Source organism: Ambystoma mexicanum, chromosome 1q (assembly GCF_040938575.1).
Source record: "Ambystoma mexicanum isolate Mex_15411 chromosome 1q, UKY_AmexF1_1, whole genome shotgun sequence".
Classification (NCBI taxonomy): Eukaryota; Metazoa; Chordata; class Amphibia; order Caudata; family Ambystomatidae; genus Ambystoma; species Ambystoma mexicanum.
Window position 1 is genome coordinate 86,409,585 of NC_090922.1, and position 25,104 is coordinate 86,434,688.

Sequence of the window (25,104 nt, forward strand, 5' to 3'; positions counted from 1 at the left end):
TGCGAGAAGCACCAATGTATATATATATAGGAGTAAGTGAAGAATTAATGATTCCACTACGTATTATAGCAGAGCTGGACCAGGGAAGGAAGGCCTTTTCCAGTGGGTCGCAGTTAAGAAAAGCAATTAGTTACAGATGTGAATCTCTGAAGGGCGAGGCTGGACCAGCCCCAAGAAGCCAAGGTTGTGTTAGGCTGGGAGGATCTGACAGTATTTACAATCGTGTGAAAAAATGAAACTCTTGTTCAAAAGACGTGCACGGAAACAAGGGAAACCTCAGAGGTTCATTAAATAATAGTATTTTACATGCACTAGAGCCCAAATATGTAGTTTTCAGTCACGTGGAGGGTTGAAGTTGGACGAACATAAAGACCATACCTATGCAAGGAGACAGAGCGTGCCTCCACTACCTCATATTCTCCAGAGCAAGGAACACTTACAAGGCCAAGTTCAAATCCTTAATTGAAGTGCAGACCACTGAGGTGATGATAGATGATATGCTAATTGGTAGGAAGCAATAGTTATGACCAACCCACCAGCACCTGGAAGTCCAGCCTGCGTGCTGCTAACGTGGGTAGAAAAGTACTGACGGATGTAAGAGTGACAGCCAATTATAGGGGACCACGTAGTTAAGGGCCCTATAGTTTGTGTAACCAATGGGACTTTGTGTATTTAGTGACGTTCATAGTGACCTGTTTTAGGGGATGGCTTAGCTGCCCCTCCTGATACTAGAGACCCTATCACTTTCTTAGACTAGTATGGAACGTATACCTAGATTGTCCCGCTAAGCCTATCACATTTGCCACTAGGTTTTTGTTGTTTGCAACGTAGGATGACGTTGACAACCACGTATGTTGACGTCAGCAGTGACAAGATTTTATTATAAAGATGATGTTTTTCATTAATTTTGTTGAGATCATGCTGTGAGACGTCCGTTGATGTCTGTTGTACTCCATGTTTTAGATATTTGACATTAAAGCAGTCAACTTTGCCAACTTCCTGAGTCGCTTTGATTATTGATGTTTGAGTATCTTCTGCATCCCCATTCATCTCAAAGTATTGCTACCTCGTCTTAAATAAAGGGCTGGGTCGGCTGTCCCGGTTCACACCCTCAGTGTGCAACACTGAGCAGGTTATTTTTTGTTAAGACTTATCCTTATTATGCTGTTTTCACTGTTTAGGTTCTTTTCAATAGGGAGGGGATGTTGGGGTCAGCATGCGTTTGTTGTTGAGGGTGCTGGTGTGTATGGCAGAGGGATACAATTGGGCTAATTGGGTATTTCTACTTTCTTCCGGTTAAACAGGCATCTGAATTTGATGTGTGAAGGAGGGTGGGTCGGCACTTGAATCCCAATGAATTACGCAAGATTTGTACATCTGAACAAAGCAAGTCGAAGCCATGCAGTTCATTTTAGGAAGGGGATAGTCCTACTGAAAAGGCCACATGCCTGACTACATGAGACTACTTTACATGAAAATGGCACTACTGGTAAACAGAGTGTGAGATCTTGCCTGCACTGTTGGTACAATCTATGTAATTTTTTGTCCAATATCAAATGTGCACCAGGGATTTATTGTAATGCCAGCCGATGGGCAGGTAAATAGTGGCCAGAATTACTGGTTCATTTTTCATAGGGGTATTTATAGGAACAGAAACCCAGGACCACCTTGATTTTCCTGCCTTATGGAGAAGGATGCTGATGAGCATTAATGTATGGCGTCATTTCTGTGGAATGCAGTGCACATGTAATTTACTAACTGCATGTTTGCCTGTGACTATACACCACTATTCTACACCTGCTCTGGGCGTACTTGCCTATGATTGTACACAGGGCTTTAAGTGGACCAGGGCTAGGCGGTGCTGAGCCCCGGCAGTCTCCATAAAGTGGCAGTGAGCCAGGGCTCTGCTGGGGTACACATAAGCCCCTCAGTAGCCCCAGCCAGTATTCAAGCAGCATTGTTCGCACAAATGATTTGCAATGCATATTCATCTGTTTGGTGGGGAGGGACTGAAGGAGAAATGATCCCCCTCCCTTTCAGTTCATTCCCACCCAACACATGTTTATCGAGCGCATCATTTTCCAAAAGCTGCCACCTGGGGGGTCTGTAACGCTGAAGGCACAAGACAAAGGGAGATGGGGCGCCCAAAAGCAATGATTGCTGCCTGCCCCAGGCTCACCACTCACCTTGAATGAGGAAAGAGTCTTTTGTCATGAACGGCAGCTGGCAGTGCTGTATCTCGAGCAGTGATTAATTTTCAAAGGTGACCAGCACCATCCCAGCTCTTTAAAGTGAAAACATTTTAAGACAGTTTTAATCGTCATGTGCCTGTAATCTGCGAAAGAGTTACCCGGCTTGCTTTTGGTCCTTAGTAGGAGAGTATCTGTTGTTGACTCATAATGTTCGATGAGCCAATATGACTCGCCCCCCCCCACCACAGTGCTTGAACACTCATTATATTTTTAATATGTGTACAAAGGAAAGCAGTTGGGACAGTTCTAACAGCCTATTTCTCTACCTCCCTCACAGCAGGCTCGGGCAGCAGATGTAATGTATTGGCCCGCATGCCGCAGGAATCATTGTTCTCTATTGCAGCACAGCAAGTGACTGCCTGATTTTCCTTTTAGACTGAAGACGAGAGGCACGTGTAGCTACAGGGAGAGTGACTGGGTTTCACATTGTAGAGAGCAGCTGCTTGCCTCTGCGGGAAATCCTGCCCCCTAAATGTTGGAAATCAGAAAACTGCAATATGTTTAACACCAGCAGTTGTGCCAATTCCACAGTGAGTGTTCGAGAAAAGGTACCCTCTGAGAAAACCTTATCGAATGTATCCCAGAAGAGATGACAATCTGAGGGAGGAACTCCCTGCAGGAATATGAAAAAGAGTGAAAGAGAATGTATTGATGCCACAAGAGACGAGCGTGACGCACTGAGAATACTGACTGAAGAGAATGTATGGATCTTACGAAAACTGATGACGAAGTTAAGTATCGAGTAAACTTTCACATGCAGAAAATAAGATTGCACACATGCAAAGTGCTATAGAAATGCAACCGGTCAATGATTGTACAAACTCTGAAATGCAAGTAAACTAAGTGATCCTAGAAGCTGGCTATATGTAGTGAATAGACTGCAGGCGAACCCGCCATTGTATTGTGTAATGAATTCTAGTAAGCCAGAACCCATAGAGAGGAAAGGTCAAGAATTGTCGCAGCATGAATAAGCTGAGATCGTGGAAGAGCCTGGCAGAAGTAGCCAAGGTCGGTTATCTATTCTTGAAAGCAATAAACATTAGAAGGATGAATCATCCCTTATCGAGGGGCAAAGAGAGAACACCAACAGTGCCAAGTTTTATTCATTTAAGACGTTTAAATGCTGCAGAATGGACCAGGTTAATGGTCTTCTGTCACATGAGCTCAGGCTGGAAATAAAGTTGAGCTTGGAGTCCTAGAACAATGATAGTGAACGCCTGTACCTCCTGGCACCTGGGAATGAGCTTACCTGCTGCTAAGTGAAACAAATGTTCCAGACATGGCACGAGCGTGCCAACCAATTGTAGAGGGCCATATAATGAAGGGCCTTATAGTTTGAGAGCCAATGATATACCATGTACTTAACAGTGTTGAAGATGACATGTTTTAGAGGTAGGGATAAATTGTCCACCTGACAGTAGACAGCCAATCACAATCCAAGCCCTTATAGAAAGTATACTTAGATGTTCCCCTTGAACGTATCACAATCCCTCGTAGGTTTTTCTTATTTTCCATGTAGCATGATGTATTTATTGCATACATGGATGTTTTTATGTGAAATCTATCGAGAACTGAGCGAATGTCCGTTGTTGTCAGTTGTAACCTCCATGTTTTAGATAATTGTTAATATAACAGCAACCTTTGCCATCTTCCTGAGTTGGTTTGATTATTTGGACGCAGAGTTATTCTGCAAACCCCACCCATTGCATTCACGATTCTAAAGAACCATAAGTTCACGTAGTAGAGGTGCAGATGGTTGGAAAAGATCCAAACTAGTTTGCCCCCAGTCTTTTGAACGGTCAAGTATCCTCTGCTATTAGCTGGAAGATCGCTGGCTTTCCTGTGGAGAGCGGCCGATAGAAATAAACTTGCAAGAAGAACCGAGACGGTGGGCAGGTCCCCCTTTGACAAAATCCCTGCCCGGTTTCCACCGGCGCTCTGCGGACAAAAGGCAAAGTGGTCGGATTGGTGGAGGAGTCGATACCGAAGGCCTCAAGTCGATTAATGAACAAATGGTGAGTAGACTAAAGGGAATGGCAAATATAGGAGATGGGATTGCGATCATTTTTAAATAACAGGAAATATTGTGTGAAGAAAAGGTAGTGCCTAGGAGTCCTGACTCAAGGGAGCTTCAGAAGGAGACGTTTCAAATCCCAACTGGGGTAGAGCAGAATCATATAACATGTAAACAGGTTTACGTTAGGTGGCGTCTCAAACCCTGTATAGAGTACAAAGTAAAGGTGAGAGAGAACAAGGTGATTACAGTGTTTATTAATGTGCAATGTCGATTAGTCTGTATGTTGTTTGAGTAAAAATATCAAAGAGCGATGACATTTGTGAAGGAAATGAAAAAATTGTGGTGCAATAGTGATTTAGGATAGCAAAGTGATTGGTACCAATCAAAAGATAGAGATAGCTAATCAAGAAATTAGAGGCTTGAGCTGCAATTGATGGTGCATGCTCATACTTGTTGTTTTAAAGGTGTTGAAAAAGTGGTGTTTTAAACAAAAGTACAAGAGTTATTTCATAAGTCTGGTAAGTATTGACAGTCAATTGAGACTTGTCATTATGGGAGATACTCCTCTGATGCGTTTATTTAAAACATTACCAAAGCACATGCCCAAGCACAAACAGTATACTGCGTAATGGGTGAAAGGCACAGCAGATAAAATGTTCATGCCGTGGCCACAAGGGGGATCGTTGTCAAAAGCAGTATTGCAACACATGACCACATACTTGCATTCTGCGTACACGGGGAAGACATTAAAGAAAAGATTAGTGCTTTTATATCTCTGGAAAATGTACCAGGAAGAAGGGGTAAGCCCTCCTCCTGAGGTGTGGATGCTCAGTCAGCAAAAGGAGGAAGGTGTTGAGCCTTCAGCTCCCCTTACCGTGCCCGAAGTAAAAGGCGCTAGTGCGGAAGAAATAGGGTTGTACCCTTTAAAGGAGTTGAAATCGGTGACGGGGTACATTAATCCGGCATACAAATCCCCAGCTTACAATAGTCATGATAGTCGAAAGGAGAATAAAAGAAAAAAAGAGATTTATAGGATCATACAAGACAAAGAAGAAAGTAGTGAGTGGTCGTAATTGTTGACAGAAATAGACAGGGAAATTAAGAGATGGAAAGGAGAGAAGGATAAGGTTGACGAGATAGCGCTTGTGCAGAACAAATGGATGGGGGACAGATCTTACTTAAAATAGATGGGAAGAGTATCGAGGAAGTTAGGCAAAGAGAAGACAAGAACGAACACGAAAGAAAGGATAAAGAACGAGAGAAGAGATTAGGAAAAGAGGAGCGGAAAAGAAAGAACAGAGAGCGATGAGAACAAATATATCAGTAGGAGCAAGTGAGAAAAGAAGAACATGCAGAAGAACAAAGGAAGTATGACAATAGACAGAGAGTGATAGAAGAAAGAGATAGGAAAGGAAGAAAGAAGAAGAGGAAGCACGAAGACTAAGGGACAAAAGATTACAGAGCTGAAGGGAAGAAGAGGAAAGAAGGGAAGGAATAAGGAGAGGGGAAGAACGAAGGCAAGAGGAAGAAAGAATTAGAAGGGATGCGAGAAAGCGAAGAGAGATAGACGAAGAAGTGGAACGAAAGAGGAGGCAACAGGGTCATGACACAAGTCTCACTCGTAAAGAACCAGCAGGGCCAAGACCAGAAATATAATGGGACAGAATAGAAGATTACCTTCCAATAAAGGAAGAAACATCAGGGGCATCTAGAGTTGCTTTAGTAGAAAGATTTGATGCAGAAAGCATCAGAGAAAGGATCAATAAGGTCTATCAACAGCTGAGAAGACATAGCAAGTATGAAACTCGGGGGAACGATGATCGATACCTAATGTCTCGATCACAAAGAGCGGAGGGAAGCCTATTCAGTATGAATGTTGAAGATTGTCTTTAAGTAGATTGGATCTGCATAAGGGCAAAGGGGATGATTCTCACACTAGTTGGGGACAAGACATATCAGGTGAGGAAAGAGAGTCTACCCTTGAGGTAGGAGGAGTGAGCACAGAGAGTCACCACTGTATGTGAGCAGGTTATGGTTAAGGTTGTTACCCACAAGGAGGCAGACAGGGACGATCGTCCCAGCCAGGATACAACTGTGGGGCAGGGTTTACGCAGTTTCCCTTATTGGAAAAAGGGGGAGCAAGACCGCAGTATATTCCATGGTCACAGATGGATAAGTATAATTTAAGGTGTAAGCTACCGATTTTGACTTCAGGTACTGGGAAATGGATATACACATTAGAAAAAATTACAGGAGGAAATGCATTGGGCATATGGGACATAAACGGTCTCCTGGCAGCTATTCTTAGGGAGAGAGCTGGCAACATTTGGAGAAGAGCTGGGTATTCAAGTATGACAGCACAGAATATAGCGCATGATGGAGCACCGTTTAATAATTGCAGAGCAGATGTTTGGAGAGTGCTCAGGGTACAGTATCCAGACACATCAGATATGGGTGTGATTATGAGACGCAAGATGAATGGAGATGAAGACCCTATTGCTTACATTCAGGATATTCAGGAGAAATGGCAACTTGAAACCTGCAGAAAGACAGTAGCATTATTTTACCACATTTTATGTCAGGGGTTGCCTGAGCCAGTGCAGAGACAGACGAAGAAACAATTGGGGATGGAAGCAAAGCCTTGAGCTGGGATACAGTTGATGATAGTGCACCATTGTTGGTTATTACAAGAGAAAAATAAGAAGAAAGATGAGAATAGGAAAATTGAGGAAGCCAAGTTAGTTCAGAAAAAAAATCAAAATTTGCCATTGAAGGGGCAGTATTGACAAGCAGAGAAGCATTGGGAATGCAGGAAGCAGTGGGTACATCGCAGGTGAGTAATCTGCACCCAATAGACGAAGGTGGATATGGGTTTGTGTTACGAGGCAGATGTATAGGCTCTAGAGGAAGGGGAGGATTTCAAAATAATAAAGGTGGGTTTCAAGGTACACAGAATGAGAGCCAGAGTATTCCAGGAGGTCTTGTCAGACGGGCACCCCCAGTATGTTGGACTTGTGGGATGACAGGGCACATTGCACGCATATGTGGGAGCCAAGGGAATGTAAAGAATTGCCAATTTTCAATAAAGAGGGGGGACAGCTTATCCTCCACCTTATAGTACACAGACTAGAGAAGGGTTTGCCCAGGATAAGACATTGTATCAGACACAAGCACCACGAGTGCAGCAGGCGCAAAGGCAAGAACAAGTGCAAATAAATCCACTGCAAGGGCAGTTGCAACAAGCCCCCATGCAGACACAGCAGTATGCAAATAAAGGACAAGTACTGACACCCAGAATAGGAGATGTCACTGTGGTAGGAGGGAATCCTTTCACAGGGACAGGGATGAGCCTGTGCCCACAATAGGACAGCTCACAGGGTGACTTGATGTGCTCAGTACTACCTGTGACACTAGGCCCCCAACATGAACCAAGGGTCGATGAGACGATAGGAGGCAGATTTTTTTCTTTTTGAGTAGACACTGGAGCTACTCGTTCATGTACACAAGAGGGAAAATATGCAATGTCGGGAATTGCCGTGAATGCTCAAGGGTTCTCTGGATCTACAAGTCGAGTTCCTTTTTACTAATGAATTACCAGTGGCTGTTGGAGAGTGTCACATGTCTGTTCCTTTGTTATATTCCTGACAGACACCGGTTAACATTTTGGGAAGAGATCAAATGACAAAACCTAACATTACGATTTAATTCACTCATCAAGGGATAGGGTGCTCCACTCCAGGAATACACTATATATACATGGGAGAATTTATACTGGCGCTCACAGGTCAAGTGGCTCTGAGAAGCGTTCCAGTAGATCCAGAGATTTGTCTGCATGGAGTGAGCATTCTCTTGACATGGCTACCTGGTTTAGTGGGAAAGATCTTGAGGATACCTGACAAAGAAAGGGGACAGACTATCCCTATAGAATTGGAAGCAGCCGTAGTACGAAAGGAAATGGCAATGCTTGAAGGAGTAGATGATGAGGGTAGACCATGGAGGACAGTAATAGCTCTCGAGGAAGGGTACATATTGACTGACATAACTGATGTTGACATGTTCAGGGAAGACTAAACAGACAATGAAGTAGTAAGTAATGCCTGAAAGAGCTAAGGCGATTATGAAAACGCTGAAACCAAACACGGTGCTTGGGGCCACGCAACTATGTCAGAGCCTGGGTGTTTGATTATAGTACGTATACAAGACGATTTATGAAAGCTTTAAAGAAAGCACAGTTGGAAAAAGGTAAAATAGAACGGACTGAAGAAATGGAGGAAGGGTTTGAGGACCTGAAAAAAGCAGTTTATAAAGCCCCTGTTTTGGGAATTCCCAATTAAGATGAGGAATTTCATTTGTTTTCGCACACAAATTGCACAGTTACGACAACGGTGCTTATACAGAGAACTACATTGGGGTACAAGCCTCTAGCATTTTGCAGTGAGATATTAGACCCAGTTATGAAAGGACACTTTCCTTGCGAACAGTCATTGGCAGCTGCCGGCATTCACGATTGAAAATTCAACAAGTATTGTTATGGGCGGCTCTATGATACTATTTGATGAGCATGCTCAGTTTACCATTTCAGAGAAAGCCAAGGGCACATTGACATCCCAAAGAGCTTCCACATATGAGGTAATGATTTTGCACCCAGCAATTAAAATTGTAGGGTGTAAAATAATGAATCCTGTCACGTTTATAGCTGAACCAATAGAAGAAGGTGATCATGAGCATGGCTGTGCTAATTATGTTAAATGCTATGATGATATGCCCCGCTTGAAGGAGAATGCTTTAACAGGAGGGGACATTCTCTTTATTGATGGTTCTTCTAAGATTGATCTGACTATTGGGGAAAGACATTCAGGTGCAGAAGTAATGATACATAGATTAAATGGAGAATTTGAAGTTGTAGCAAGTGCAAGGCCACTGTCTCACTTTTCAGCGCAAGCAGCAGAATTGGTAGTACTCATTGCCGCACTCGTGAAACATGAAGGATGGGAAGTGACATGTACAGTGACTCCACCTATATGACATCAACCATACACACAGAGTTAGCATGTTGGAAAAGGAGGAGCTACCTCAGCACAGATGGCACTCCAGTACACCACGCATCCTTATTGGATAGGCTTATTAAGGCATTACAACTCCCGGTAGCCATAGCAGTCATTAAATATGCAGCGCGCACTAAGTAAACAGATTTTATCCCTCGCAGGAACAAAGCTGCAGGTGAAGAAGCCAAAAGGTTTGCATATTCCCCAGATATTTCGAGTTTTGGCACTGAGAATGCTAAAGAAAAAGTAGTCATAAACATGTTAGTGCAAGAGGGGTTTAATAAATTACTGATAACCCAAATTATGGAGATTCAACGAAGTGCGCTGCAGGAAGAGCAAGAATTATGGAAGCGAAGGGGGTGTTCTTTATCCCCCACAGAAGCATTATGGCGACAAGATAGAATTGGAAAGCCAGTGATGCCAGTAGCTATATTAACCCTTTAAGTGCCATGGGTATTTCTCCCCAGTGCCAGGGCCTTTTTTGGTGATTTTGGTATGTGGCCATTCAATGGCTTGTAACTTTTTTGTTACATGAGATATCTCGGACAAATTTGGCTCCTTTTTTTCCCACATGTAGGCAGTCGTAACGCCACCCAGGAATCTGTAGGGAGGTCAGAGAAAATAAGGAAAAAGCGCGAAAATGTTGGGTTTTTTTCAAAAAATGCCAATAAAATGATGTACAAAGAAGCCTGTGTTTTTTTCCTTGTAAGAGCTAGGAACAAATGGTTTGCTGTGCTGAGTTCCCCCAATTTCGTGGCTTTCAGGAACAGGTTGAGTGGAAATGGAAAAAAATTATTTTGATGTGGTTATCAACCGTTTTGTGAGAGGTAGGCGATTTTTGCCATTTTTGCCAATTGGACATGCATGGACGGAATGGAAGAAAAGGGCAGGAAAGCCAAATTGGAGGACAGAAAGGCATATATTTCTGAAAAGTAGACAAAATTCCAAGTTTAGGAAGGGGTGATTTGCATAGGTCAGGCAACAACTAGGTAGGGGAAACTGCCATCGAATAGGGGAAAAGCAGGAAAATGACTGAAAAAAAAGGTATGTGTTGGACATGGTTGGCTTGGTACGGCAATGGCTTCTATGAATTTTGAGAAAAGCAATGCTCCGCTACATTCCCCCGATGCTTGCAGTTAGGAGAGCATACAATTTTTGTAGTGTTTTTACAAAACAAGCAATACCACAAGCCAAACACTGAGCCATGGTACATAGGAGTTTTACGCTCACGGCCTGACCAGACGCACTTAGCATGTGTAAATTGGGAAAACCAATGCGGTGAGGAACGGCAGCCATACATTTTTTGAAAGAGCACAGGCAGACCTATTCAAGGGTAGGTGACTTGTGCAGGTTACAAAAGTGTATGGAGGCTAAAGCAGCGACTAAATGTAGGTCACATTTGGGAAAAGAAAGGGTTGTGAGACAAAGGGCACCAGCAAATGGGTCAAAACGTTATGAAAACCACAGAAACATAACACATGGCCTACCGTCCCGCGTTCCCACAGGTGTCCCGATGAAAATGGTACCCCACATGTGTGGGTGCACCTACCTGGCCGCCAAGGGGAAAGCCTAAAACACAAGTAACCCCAAGTCTGTTTTCAGAGCGAAATCTCAGACATTCTGCCGACCGGCACAACGTACAGATATGGGCCTCGGGTGTCCAAGCCACCAAGGAAAACGGGGGAACACCATGCATTTCTGAAAAGAGGACACCCGTGGGAATCCGCAGAGGTATGATTTGCGCATATCGCCCCAGATTTTATTACCCAGACAGCCCCGCAAAGTCTGAAATGTCGGGAAAAAAACGCTTTTTCCGCACATTTCGCTCCACGCACCCATCGAAACACGCCCCAACAAAACATGGCCTACCGTCACATGTTCCCACAGGTGTCCCAATGAAAATGTTACCTCACATGTGTGGGTGCACCTACCTGGCCGCCAAGGGGAAAGCCTAAAACACAAGTAACCCCAGGTCTGTTTCAGAGCGAAATCTCAGACATTCTGCCGACCGGCACAACGTACAGATATGGGCCTCGGGTGTCCAAGCCACCAAGGAAAACGAGGAACCCCATGCATTTCCGAAAAGAGGACACCCGTGGGAATCCGCAGAGGTATGATTTGCGCACATCGCCCCAAAATTTATTACCCAGACAGCCCTGCAAAGTCCGAAATGTGGGGAAAAAAACGCTTTTTCTGCACATTTTGCTCGACGCACCCATCGAAACACGCCCCCAACAACACATGGCCTACCGTCCCGCGTTCCCACAGGTGTCCTGATGAAAACGGTACCCCACATGTGTGGGTGCACCTACCTGGCCGCCAAGGGGAAAGCCTAAAACACAAGTAACCCCAAGTCTGTTTTCAGAGCGAAATCTCAGACATTCTGCCGACCGGCACAACGTACAGATATGGCCCTCGGGTGTCCAAGCCACCGAGGAAAACAGGGAACCCCATGCATTTCCGAAAAGAGGACACCCGTGGGAATCCGCAGAGGTATGATTTGCGCACATCGCCCCAGATTTTATTACCCAGACAGCCCCGCAAAGTCCGAAATGTGGGGAAAAAACTCTTTTTCCCCACATTTCACTCGACGCACCCATCGAAACACGCCCCCAACAACACATGGCCTACCGTCACGCGTTCCCACAGGTGTCCCGATGAAAACGGTACCTCACATGTGTGGGAGCACCTACCTGGCCGCCAAGGGGAAAGCCTAAAACACAAGTAACCCCAAGTCTGTTTTCAGAGGGAAATCTCAGACATTCTGCCGACCGGCACAACGTACAGATATGGGCCTCGGGTGTCCAAGCCACCAAGGAAAATGGGGAACCCCATGCATTTCCGAAAAGAGGACACCCGTGGGAATCCGCAGAGGTATGATTTGCGCACATCGCCCCAGATTTTATTACCCAGACAGCCCCGCAAAGTCCGAAATGTCGGGAAAAAAATGCTTTTTCCGCACATTTCGCTCGACGCACCCATCGAAACACGCCCCAACAACACATGGCCTACCGTCACGCGTTCCCACAGGTGTCCCGATGAAAATGGTACCTCACATGTGTGGGTGCACCTACCTGGCCGCCAAGGGGAAAGCCTAAAACACAAGTAACCCCAAGTCTTTTTTCAGAGCGAAATCTCAGACATTCTGCCGACCGGCACAACGTACAGATATGGCCCTCGGGTGTCCAAGCCACCAAGGAAAACAGGTAACCCCATGCATTTCCGAAAAGAGGACACCCGTGGGAATCCGCAGAGGTATGATTTGCGCACATCGCCCCAGAATTTTTTACCCAGACAGCCCCGCAAAGTCCGAAATGTCGGGAAAAAACACTTTTTCCGCACATTTCGCTCAACGCACCCATCGAAACATGCCCCCAACAACACATGACCTACCGTCACGCGTTCCCACCGGTGTCCCGATGAAAACGGTACCTCACATGTGTGGGTGCACCTACGTGGCGGCCGAGGGGAAAGCCTAAAACACAAGTAACCCCAAGTCTGTTTTCAGAGCGAAATCTCAGACATTCTGCCGACCGGCACAACGTACAGACATGGGCCTCGGGTGTCCAAGCCACCGAGGAAAACAGGGAACCCCATGCATTTCCGAAAAGAGGACACCCGTGGGAATACGCAGAGGTATGATTTGCCCACATCCCCCCAGATTTTATTACCCAGACAGCCCCGCAAAGTCTGAAATGTCGGGAAAAAAACGCCTTTTCCGCACATTTCGCTCGACGCACCCATCGAAACATGCCCCCAACAACACATGGCCTACCGTCACGTGTTCCCACAGGTGTCCCGATGAAAACGGTACCTCACATGTGTGGGTGCACCTACCTGCCCGCCAAGGGGAAAGCCTAAAACACAAGTAACCCCAGGTCTGTTTTCAGAGCGAAATCTCAGACATTCTGCCGACCGGCACAACGTACAGATATGGGCCTCGGGTGTCCAAGCCACCGAGGAAAACAGGGAAACCCATGCATTTCCGAAAAGAGGACACCCGTGGGAATACGCAGAGGTATGATTTGCGCACATCGCCCCAGAATTTTTTACCCAGACAGCCCTGCAAAGTCCGAAATGTCGGGAAAAAAACACTTTTTCCGCACATTTTGCTCGACGCACCCATGGGCACACGCCCCCAACAAAACATGGCCTACCGTCACGCATTTCCACAGGTGTCCCGATGAAAACGGTACCTTACATGTGTGGGTGCACCTACCTGGCCGCCAAGGGGAAAGCCTAAAACACAAGTTACTCCAAGTCTGTTTTCAGAGGGAAATCTCAGACATTTTGCCGACCGGCACAACGTACAGATATGGGCCTCGGGTGTCCAAGCCACCGAGGAAAACAGGGAACCCCATGCATTTCCGAAAAGAATAAACCCGTGGGAATCCGCAGAGGTTAGATTTGCGCACATCGCCCCAGAATTTATTACCCAGACACCCCCGCAAAGTCCGAAATGTGCCCCGGAATTTGCGGGGGTGTCTGGGTAATAAATTCTGGGGCGATGTGCGCCAATCATACCTCTGCGGATTCCCACGGGGGTCCTCTTTTTGGAAATGCATGGGATTCCCCGTTTTCCTTGGTGGCTTGGACACCCGAGGCCCATATCTGTCTGTTGTGCCGGTCGGCAGAATGGCTGAGATTCCCCTCTGCAAACAGACTGGGGGTTGCTTGCGTTTTCGGCTTGCCCCTTGCCGGCCAGGTAGGTGCACCCACGCATGTGAGGCACCGTTTTCATTGGGACACCTGTCGGAACGCGGGACGGTAGGCCATGTGTTGTTGGGGGCGTGTTTCGATGGGTGCGCCGAGCGAAATGTGCGGAAAATGCGTTTTTTTCCCCACATTTCGGACTTTGCGGGGGTGTCTGGGTAATAAATTCTGGGGCGATGTGCGCAAATCATACCTCTGCGGATTCCCACGGGTGTCCTCTTTTCGTAAATGCATGGGGCTCCCCATTTTCCTTGGTGGCTTGGACACCCGAGGCCCATATCTGTATGTTGTGCCATTCGGCAGAATGGCTGAGATTCCCCTCTGCAAACAGACTGGGGGTTGCTTGCATTTTCGGCTTGCTCCTTGCCAGCCAGGTAGGTGCACCCACGCATTTGAGGTAACGTTTTTATCGGGACACCTGTGGGAACGCGGGACGGTCAGCCATGTGTTGTTGGGGGCGTGTTTCGATGGGTGCGCCGAGCGAAATGTGCGGAAAATGCATTTTTTTCCCCACATTTCGGACATTGCGGGGGTGTCTGGATAATAAATTCTGGGGCGATGTGCGCAAATCATACCTCTGCGTATTCCCACGGGTGTCCTCTTTTTGGAAATGCATGGGGCTCCCTGTTTTCCTTGGTGGCTTGGACACCCGAGGCCCATATCTGCATGTTGTGCCGGTCGGCAGAATCTCTGAGATTCCCCTCTGCAAACAGACTGGGGGTTGCTTGCGTTTTCGGCTTGCCCCTTTCCAGCCAGGTAGGTGCACTCACGCATGTGAGGTACCGTTTTCATCGGGACACCTGTGGGAACGCGGGACGGTAGGCCATGTGTTGTTGGGAGCGTGTTTCGATGGATGCGCTGAGCTAAGTGTGCGGAAAATGCGTTTTTTTCCCCACATTTCGGACTTTGCGGGGGTGTCTGGGTAATAAATTCTGGGGCGATGTGCGCAAATCATACCTCTGCGGATTCCCACGGGTGTCCTCTTTTCGGAAATGCATGGGTCTCCCTGTTTTCCTTGGTGGCTTGGACACCCGAGGCCCATATCTGTATGTTGTGCCTGTCGGCAGAATGGCTGAGATTCCCCTCTGCAAACAGACTGGGGGTTGCTTGCGTTTTCGGCTTGCCCCTTGCCAGCCAGGTAGGTGCACCCACACATGCGAGGTACCTTTTTCGTCGGGACACCTGTGGGAACACGAGAAGGTATGACATCTGCTGTTGGCGACGTGTTTCGGTGAGTGGACACAGGGAAATGTCTCTGAAATTGGCCGGAAATGAAGACAATTCTCAGACATTTCGCTCTGGCCACCCACCGAAACACACCGCCAACAACACGTGGCTTACCTTCCCGCGTCCCCACATGTGTCTCGATGAAAACGGTACCTCACATGTGTGGCTGCACCTAACGGATCTGATCCTAGGAAGGGGCATCTGACCCCAGGGAGGGATCCAAGAGGTGGGGCTCCCCCTATCTGCCGCCAGGAAGGGTTGCATGAGGTGGGGCCCTCCATTTGGGGTGGGGGGGGGCTGAGGGCCACCCCCGTTGCAGTACATCATTTGCTGCCAATTTAGGGTGCCCCTCAGCACCCCCTAAAAAGCAGCCTATGATTTTGTATTATTTTTTTTGTTTTGTTTACCCAACTTCGCTTGGTGCAGATGGCCACATTAGTGTGGCAATCTGCCCCCAGGGTGCCCAAACCCTACTGCCCCATCTATTGGGGGTCCTGCCCCACCTTTTGTGGTGGCCCTCTCCCCCCCCACCCCAAATGGGTGGCAGGGACACCTCATGCAGGCCTCCCTGGGCCTCCTACAAACGGCTGCGTGAGGTACACCCCACCTCCATTTGGGGTGGGGGGGAGAGGGCCACCACAAAAGGTGGGGCAGGACCCCCAATAGATGGGGCAGTAGGGTTTGGGCACCCTGGGGGCAGATTGCCATACTAATGTGGCCATCTGCACCAAGCGAAGTTGGGTAAACAAAAAAAATAATACAAATTCATAGGCTGCTCTTTAGGGGGGGCTGAGGTGCACCCTAAATTGGCAGCGAATGATGTACTGCAACGGGGGGTGGCCCTCAGCCCCCCCCACACCAAATGGAGGGCCCCTCAGCCCCCCCTAAAAAGCAGCCTATGAATTTGTATTATTTTTTTTGTTTACCCAACTTCGCTTGGTGCAGATGGCCACATTAGTGTGGCAATCTGCCCCCAGGGTGCCCAAACCCTACGGCCCCATCTATTGGGGGTCCTGCCCCACGTTTTTTGTGGTGGCCCTCTCATAGGTACACCCCACCTCCATTTGGGGTGGGGGGGAGAGGGCCACCACAAAGGTGGGGCAGGACCCCCAATAAATGGGGCAGTAGGGTTTGGGCACCCTGGGGGCAGATTGCCACACTAATGTGGCCATCTGCACCAAGCAAAGTTGGGTAAACAAAATAAATAATACAAATTCATAGGCTGCTTTTTAGGGGGGGCTGAGGGGCACCCTAAATTGGCAGCAAATGATGTACTGCAACGGGGGGTGGCCCTCAGCCCCCCCCCCACCCCAAATGGAGGGCCCCACCTCATGCAACCCTCCCTGGGGGATATCTGCTCCTAGGAAGGGGCATCTGACCCCAGGGAGGGATCCAAGAGGTGGGCCCCCCCTATCTGCCGCCAGGAAGGGTTGCATGAGGTGGGGCCCTCCATTTGGGCTGGAGGGGGGATGAGGGCTACCCCCGTTGCAGTACATCATTCGCTGCCAATTTAGGGTGCCCCTCAGCCCCCCCTAAAAAGCAGCCTATGATTTTGTATTGTTTTTTTTGTTTATCCAACTTCGCTTGGTGCAGATGGCCACATTAGTGTGGCAATCTGCCCCCAGGGTGCCCAAACCCTACTGCCCCATCTATTGGGGTCCTGCCCCACCTTTTGTGGTGGCCCTCTCCCCCCCACCCCAAATGGGTGGCAGGGACACCACATGCAGGCCTCCCTGGGCCTCCTACAAACGGCTGCGTGAGGTACACCCCACCTCCATTTGGGGTGGGGGGGAGAGGGCCACCACAATTGGTATTGTTGGAAAGGGGAGAGTCTCCCCTTTCCAACGATACCTGCCTCGATCTCCGGCTTGAAATACAGCCGGAGATCGAGGCTGACAAAGAAGGGAACTCACCTTCTTTATCCACCGCAGCAGCCGAAAATGGCTGCTGCGGTGGATTTACTTTCAGTTTCACGCCGACGTGCGTTACGCACGCCAACGTGAAACTGAAGGTAATCCAGCCCCCTGGCAGTGAGGGGGCACCTCCCCCTCACAAAGCCCGGTGGTTGGATTACAGTTTTGAGCGACAAAACAAGGTGCCGAAAAGGACGAGCTATCTCGTCCTTGGCACTGCGTGTGCACTGTCAAGGACGAGATACCTCGCTCTTGGCACTTAAAGGGTTAAAGGTTGCATTTGAACAGCTACATTACCCTGCACATGTAACTAGGGAAAGTCTTGCTGCTACGATTGTGGAAGACTGGTTAATTCCGAATTTGTTGGAACACGTTACACTATTTATGGTGAACTGCATTGTGTGTCAAAGCTTTACTGTTGGACATACACTGTGGACGATTAGAGGGGTGATACCTCGACCAAATGGTCCATTTCAGCATTTACATATTGACTATGTCGATATGCTTCAGGTGTGTAATGGATATAATGGATTTATTAGTGGTGGTGTGTCCCTTTTCCAGGTGGATCAAGGCAGGTCTGTGCACACACCTTGATGCCACTTGCGCAGCAAGGTTTTTAGTGCACAAAGTCTTCCTGAGATGGGGTGTGTGTGAAGTGCTGAGATCTGACAATGGGCCCCATTTTGTTAATGAGTTATTTGAACAGATAGGGCTTCGACTGAACATTAAACATACGTTTTCTTATGCTTATCACCTGCAAGCAAGCGGGATATGTGAGAGACTCAACAACCTCCTTAAAGAAAGGATTGCCAAGATTAAAATGACTTTGAAGAAGGGATGGCTATATTTCCTACCTTTAGCCTTGTATGCCCTTCGGAATCAGCCAGGATCAGACCATCACCTCACCCCTCATGAACTAGTGACAGTGCGGCATTTGAGGATGCCCCTCACACCTCCATCTAGGAGTAGAAGTAATGCTCAGAGTGTAGCTAAAACTTTAGGTGATGAAATCCATAATTATTTGACATGTATGACCTCTAGCATCTCTCTCATTTGAGAGCAAGACAAGTGCAATGGGGGTTGGTCTCAGAGCACAGAAGAAGACAATTCAACAACCAACCCAATTCAATTATTATTGGCACCTAAGTTATATGTTGGAGACCTAGTCGTAATCAAGAATTTTACTAGAAGGTGGCATGAATCACCTTTTAATGGTCCCTTTTGCATTGAGAATATACCTCCTTCCGCTGTGAAAGTCCAAGGGAGACAAGTCTGGCTTTACTTAGGGGATGTAAAGGCCTACAAAGGTGCAAACCACCTTCCCACCATTGCTGATCCAGAAGCAAGACAAGATGAAGAATTTCAGCGTGTGCAGACTCGATCGATGACGAAGAAGGGCGATAAAGCAACCAGCGGTTAATACAGATTTATTTTGGACTGAAATTCAAATGGACACTCCTTATGGATATTTTAGCAGTGAGTGAAAAGACTAGGAGCACATATCAGTAGACTGAAAATGAACTTTAGAACCACACATCGAAGTGTCAGTGTCTTGCCTAAATGTCAATTCTTGATTAGAAATTAGAAACGAGATCAGTATCCAGATTCATTTCGTGGAGAATACTTGTTCTAAGCAGTTAATGACATGGTGCTTACAAACAGTGGCGTTCATTGACTCTTGCTTGCTGTCTTTGTGTTTATACTTCAAGCTTACCCTGTTCTTGTGAGAAGAAATATTGATGTTCACACTTTCTTACAGGATCCTAAAAATGGCCCAGTGATAAGGAGGCTCCTTATTGCTATTATCAAGCAAATGTTGCAGTTACAAGTATAAAAGAATTTGGATGAAATTGTATTGAAAATTATTAAAGAGGAAAGTGGCATGGTTCAAGGCAAAGAACAAGTACAACAAATGGTAGGATGGCGCGAGATATGGATGCAAATGTTCATATGCATAAAATATGCTTGCATGATAGTCCTCTTTTTATCTCTCTTCCTCATCTTTCATACTCTCTATAATGTTGGCTGTGGGAGAGGTCCCTATAGCTCTCCCTACTGTGAGAACTACTCTTGATTTGCTTCATGAGTATTACACAACTTTTGGGAGACACAGGAGATATTCAGAGGAAAATAGTGAGGGGATAAATACCAATTTAGATAATGCAGCACATTTGGGGAATATCATGTGGTATAGAAAATCTAAGGAGAGTTACTACGTCTGCTCTCTCACACCCTATGCCATGAATGCAGCGCAAACTTTAATTGCCAGAGAAGTTCCAGAATACCATGCTAGGTCCCTCAGGCGTCTTGCACAATGCATGACCAGAGGACAATTTCAAGGAAGTTGGGCCACTTTGCGGTGGAGATTGAAATGGTTGTTTCCATACCATGATGACTACATCAAGACCACAAAGATGGAAAAGGAACCCGGATGGGAGAGCAAGATGCTTGTGTATCCTCCAACAGGACAGGATGATGTGGTGATTAAATTGATAAATCCTGTGATGTGACAGAAATAAATGGATCACCTGGATGTTGGGAGCAAACTCAAGTCTTAGTCTACGGACGAGTGAAATCCAAGAAGGGATGGGAAGAAGAGCTGATGTCCTGTGCAGCTCATCTACTGAAGCCAGAGTATGTACAAGAGGTACGGAGAGTAAATGATGGCTGTTTGAAGTCATGGGCTAAGCATGTCAAGCTGCTGATATGGGTAGAAGATGAATCAGGTCCCAGGACCGTCATCCCGTTGGCTAATGTGACATTATGCTTACAAAGATATGGAAAGAAGCATGTGGGAGAAAAGGAAAACTGCAAAACTACAGTTGACATTTCCAGAATGGGAGAAGGGACAGCCGTCCTGATGGATCGATATTGGGCTTGTGGGTCTAGAGCCTACATGAAGCTGCCCACGGATTGGGGAGGAACTTGCTCCTTGCTGTTTATTCATGTTCCAGCATTAGTAATTCCTCAGAGAGACTTGAACATTGGAGAATTTCCAAAAGCAGATGCCCATTTGAGAAAGAAAAGATCGCTTGATTTTCTCAATCGGACCAAGAGAGAAAATTACAGCTCAGCCAAATCAATAGAAGCATTTGATGCCATTCCTTAAGAGCACAGGCTGTTCAGCAAGACTGCTTCAATCTTCATGACTATCTTCATGCCTGGGATCCAAATGATTGCCAATACCAAGTGGTTGCAGATCACAAGATGGCAGCTCCTGTAGATCATCAATACCACCATAAAGGGTTTCAATGCAATCAAAGTAAAGCTGAGGGACATACGAAATATGACGCTGCAGAACAGACATGATCACAGCGATGGCATGAGGAATTTGCATCAAAATTGGGCCTTCGTGTTGCACATTCATACCTTCTCATGATGACGAGAATGGGACCTTGACAGAGGCCACAACGTTGTTAACAAACCTGCATAACAAGATGGAAGATGAGACTGAGGACATTACAGATGACAGTTGGTTTGGCTCTATAATCTCATGGATTCTCCAGTAGTTGGCAAACATATTTAAGATCCTTGGAGCGATTTTGATCATGGTGATGTTTGGATTCTGTGTGATCAGGATAATATTTGTACAATGTAAGAAGACAGCAATGAAGGCAGTAGGAATAAAGAACATGATTGATTTTGAATCAGGGTTTGGGCCCAAGGAATTGACAGATAAAGATGTCAGAAAATACATAGAGGCTAGCATTGTAGAACCTGAAGGAACTGAAGGAATGAAGTTCCTGTATCCCAAGAATCACAAGAAGTATGTGGGATGATGGGTCTATTGTAATCCAAATGGACAGTGCAACTACATGACGTAGAGTGTAGACAAAGATTTTAAATCAGCCGGACTGGTCTCTGAAGAAGCACTTCTTAAAAAGAAAATATCAAGATGTGGAACCCATTGAAGAGGGGGTGGATGACTTGACCAGAGGGGGGGAATGTAGAGGAGCAGCTGCATGCTTCTGTAGGAAATCCCACCCCCCTGCCTCCTATATGTTGAAGACTGTGCCATGTTTGACACGAGCAGTTGTGCCAATACCGCAGTGAGTGTTCGAGAAAAGGTATCCTCTGAGAAAACCCTATTGAATGTATCCCCAAAGAGATGACAATCTGAGTGAGGAACTCCCTGAGGAATATGAAATAGAGTGAAAGAGAAGCTAGTGACATCACAAGAGGTGAGCATGACACACTGAGAATACTGACTGAAGAGAATGTGAAGATCTTACGGAACCTGATGATGAAGTTAAGAATCGAGTAAACTTTCATATGCAGAATAGAAGTTTGCATGCATGCAAAGTGCTATAGAAATGCAACCATTCAATGATTGTAGAGATGCTGAAACGCAAGTAGACTAAGTGATCCTAGAAACTGGCTATATGTAATGAATAGACTGCAGGCAAAGCCAACATTGTATAGAAGCTGGACATTGGTGTCATGAATTTTAATAAGATAGAACCCATGGAAAGTAAAGGTCGAGAATTGTGTTGCAGCAAGAATAAGATAAGATCGTGGAAGAGCCTGCAAGGGATGTTTGGCTGTCTGGCCTGGCATCAAAACAGAAGTAGCCAAGGTAGGTTATCTATTCTTGAAAGCAATAAACGTTATCGTTATTTATCGTTATCGAGGGGCAAAGAAAGAACACCAAGAGTGCCAAGTTTTATTCATTTAAGACATTTAAATTCTGAAGAATAGACCAGGACATTGTTCTTCTATCACGTGAGCTGAGGATGGAAATAGAGTGGAGCTTGGAGTCCTAGAACAACGATAGTTAAAGCCTGTACTCCCATGTATTCCCACAGACAAGGATACTTTGCAAGGTCATGTTCAAAAACAATCTGCATGGCAGAAGGCATGGGTGATGAGAAATGTTGGGCTGATTGGGTGGAGAGGTAAAGTCAAGTCCACCTCCTGGCACCTGGGAATGAGATTACGAGCTACTAAGTGAACCGAATGTTCCAGACATGGCACAAGTGTGCCAACCAATTGTAGAGGGCCATATAATGAAGGGCCTTAGTTTGAGAGCCAATAATATACCATGTACTTAACAGTGTTGAAGATTACATGATTTAGAGGTAGGGATAAATTGTCCACCTGACAGTAGACAGCCAATCACAATCCCAGCCCTTATAGAAAATATACTTAGATGTTCCCCTTGAAAGTATCACAATCCCTCGTAGGTCTTTCTTATTTGCCATGTAGTATGACGTCACTGCTGACGTATATTTTGCATACAAGGATGTTTTTATGTGAAATTTGTTGAGAACTGAGCGAACATCCGTTGATGTCAGTTGTAACCTCCCTGTTTTAGATCATTGTTAATATAACAGCAACCTTTGCCATCTTCCTGAGTTGGTTCAATTATTTGGACTACGAGTTATTCTGCAAACCCCATCCATTGCATGCACGATACTAAAGAACCATAAGTTCAAATGGTAGAGGTGTGGATGGTTGGAAAAGATCCAAACTACTTAGTCCCCAGTCCTTTGGAAAATCAAGTATCCTCTGCTATTAGCGGGATGATCGCGGGCTTTCCTGTGGAGAGCGGCCGATAGAAATAAACTTGCAAGAAGAACCGAGACGGTGGGCAGGTCCCCCTTTGACAAAATACCTGCCCGGTTTCCACGGGCGCTCTGCGGATAAAAGGCAAAGTGGTCGGATTGGAGGAGGAGTCGATACCAAAGACCTCAGGTCGATTAATGAACAAACGGTGAGTAGACTGAGAGGAATGGCAAATGAAGAAGATGGTATTGCGATCATTTTTAAATAACGGGAAATATAGTGTGAAGAAAAGGTAGCGCCTAGGAGTCCTGATTCAAGGGAGTTTCAGAAGGAGACGTTTCAAATCCCAACGGGGGCAGAGCAGAAGCATATAACGCGTAAACATGTTTACGTAAAGTGACGTCTCAAACCCTGTATAGAGTACAAAGTAAAGGCAAGAGAGAAAAAGGGGATTACAGTGTTTATTAATAAGTAATCTCGATTAGTCTGTATGTTCTTTGAGTAATTTGTCAAGATCTGAGCGAACGTCCGTTGATGTCCGTTGTAACCCCCCTGGTTTAGATAATTGTTAATAAAACAGCAATCTTTGCCATCTTCTTGAGTTAGTTCAATTATTTGGACTAAGATTTATTCTGCAAACCCCATCCATTGCATGCACAATACTAAAGAACCATAAATTCACATGGTAGAAGTGCGGATGGTTTGAAAAGATCCAAACTAGTTTGTCCCCAATCTTTTGGATGATCAAGTATCTTCTGCTATTATCCGGAAGATCGCAGGCTTTACTGTGGAGAGCGGCCGATAGAAATAAACTTGCAAGAAGAACTGAGACGGTGGGCAGGTCCCCCTTTGACGAAATCCATGCCCGGTTTCCACGGGTGGTCTACGGATGAAAGGCAAAGTGGTCGGTTGGAGGAGGAGTCGATACCAAAGGCCTCGAGTCGATTAATGAACAAATGGTGAATAGACTGAGAGGAATGGCAAATGAAGGAGATTGGATTGCGATAATTTTTAAGTAACTGGAAATATTGTGTGAAGAAAAGGTAGCGCCTAGGAGTCCTGACTCAAGGGAATTTCAGAAGGAGACGTTTCAAATCCCAACGGGGGTAGAGCAGAAGCATATAACGCGTAAACAGGTTTACGTAAGGTGGCATCTCAAACCCTGTATAGGGTACAAAGTAAAGGCGAGAGAGAAAAAGGTGATTACAGTGTTTATTAATGTGTGATGTCGATTAGTCTGTATGTTGTTTGAGTAATTTGTCGAGAACTGAGCGAATGTCTGTTGATGTCCATTGTAACCTCCCTTTTTTAGATAATTGTTAATAAAACAGCAATCTTTGCCATCTTCCTGAGTTGGTTCAATTATTTGGACTAAGAGTTATTCTGCAAACCCCATCTTTTGCATGCACAATACTAAAAAAACACACGTTCAACATTTTTAGATTCCTGGTAGGGTGCATACTGAATGTGAATTGAATTGTCATTTTACAAGTGCAGTCTTCATTTGAATGCAAGACATTAAAAATGATTCAGTGCTGGCTGAGCCATCGGGACCCAGACCAAACCATGCCAGGCTTTACATTGTTTTGCTGCAGTGGGCCATTGCATAAGCTGCCTGCCCCCAACCCTCCTTTAAGCAACACCCTAAATTTAGGCCACACCCCTTGTGTGAGTCACCCTTCAATTTTTCAACCCACGTAAAGCACTGATTGTAACTGGGGGAACATTATACCCATAAAATACGTGTTTAATAGCCGGCTATTTCAGGTAGTGAAATCACAAGGAGTCTCAAGTGCTTGGACCTCTAGTGGCCAGGTGGTTTTCTCCCATATAAAAAGCAGGCAAAAGGTCTGCCCGTATCATACAATGAACAAATATAAAGAAAAGTGGTAGATCAGGCAGACAAATGCATTCAACAGGGTTCCTTCGAAACGGGCCCCAAAGTTGGTAGGTAGTGGTAAGTCTCCCAGTCCCAATGGATTATCCATTAACATTTTAAAGCGATGTCCAGATCTCCCAGCTCCTGTTGTCTAGCCAGATATGACAAGTCCCTGATATCTGTTCAACACCCCAACTCTACTCACGATAGTCTACTTAGAATTTTGCCTAAACACAAGAAGTCATCACAGCAGTGCTCCTCTTACACTTCACTTTCACTCATAAACAGAGACAATAAGATATTGGAAAGATTACTCAGTCACCTCCTACTTCTAATCACATTCTTCATAATAAGCAACCTGGTGAGCTTTGACACTGAGAGGTGAACCCAAAATAGTTTACATCATCTCTTTGCGCTCTTGCAAAATACCAACTCTTAATTAAATAATGGGACCCAAAGTCCCATTGCTGCCTGCAGTCTGGCTGCTAGGCCTTTCCAAGCTGAAATCTAAGGTGAAGAATAGATGTTGAATTATTTATATAGATTCATGTTC